Source organism: Penaeus monodon, chromosome 30, assembly GCF_015228065.2.
Source record: "Penaeus monodon isolate SGIC_2016 chromosome 30, NSTDA_Pmon_1, whole genome shotgun sequence".
In the NCBI taxonomy this organism is placed as follows: Eukaryota; Metazoa; Arthropoda; class Malacostraca; order Decapoda; family Penaeidae; genus Penaeus; species Penaeus monodon.
In genome coordinates, this window is record NC_051415.1 from 24,652,528 (window position 1) to 24,653,129 (window position 602).

Consider the following 602-nt stretch of genomic DNA (forward strand, 5'->3'; position numbering starts at 1 on the left):
TTTTGGAAAATCTATTTTGTCGACGGATGAGGAGAGAGGAAAGAGAAGGGAGGCCGATTTTGGGAATTTGACTCACGCGTAAATTGGGTTTAAAAAAGGGAAATTTTAAAACCCCCTATTAAGGGTAAAAAAAGGGAGGAGGAAAGAACAGAGAAAGGGAAGCAGCGCAGGAGAGGAAGGGAAACGTGGGTGTGGGTAGCAGGGAGGAGAGACAAGCGACCGATCAGTTAACATAAAAAGCCTTGCCTGCATCGAAACAATCGTTTTAATTACTCTCTATTGTACTCTAATTGATGAGAATCCATCCAAAAGCAAAGAGCTTCCATCGATTCCAATATTTCATTTATGACTCGTCCGATTATGCGAGCGAGCAGCAAGCCGCGGCGGCGGTGGGCGGGCACGGCGGCTGCGCACAGGAATTATTATTTCCTTTTTTCATTTTTAAAAGATTTTTTTTTTCTGCCCAGAATTGTAGTACTTTTAGTAGGTTTCCCCTTAAAATTGTGGGTTCTCGGTTCTCGGGGTGAAATTTTAAACAAAAAAAAAACAAAATGTAAAATTAACTTTCAGGGACAACGTTTTAATAAAAATTATTTTAATTA

General features: G+C 40.2%; 1 protein-coding gene across 1 annotated transcript in view; it reads left to right on the top strand.

The window, feature by feature from the left end:
* The window catches only part of LOC119592390 (basic proline-rich protein-like), a gene marked incomplete at its 5' end in the record, with an annotated part of 15,067 nt that overhangs the window by 1,972 nt on the left and 12,493 nt on the right, over nucleotides 1-602 (top strand).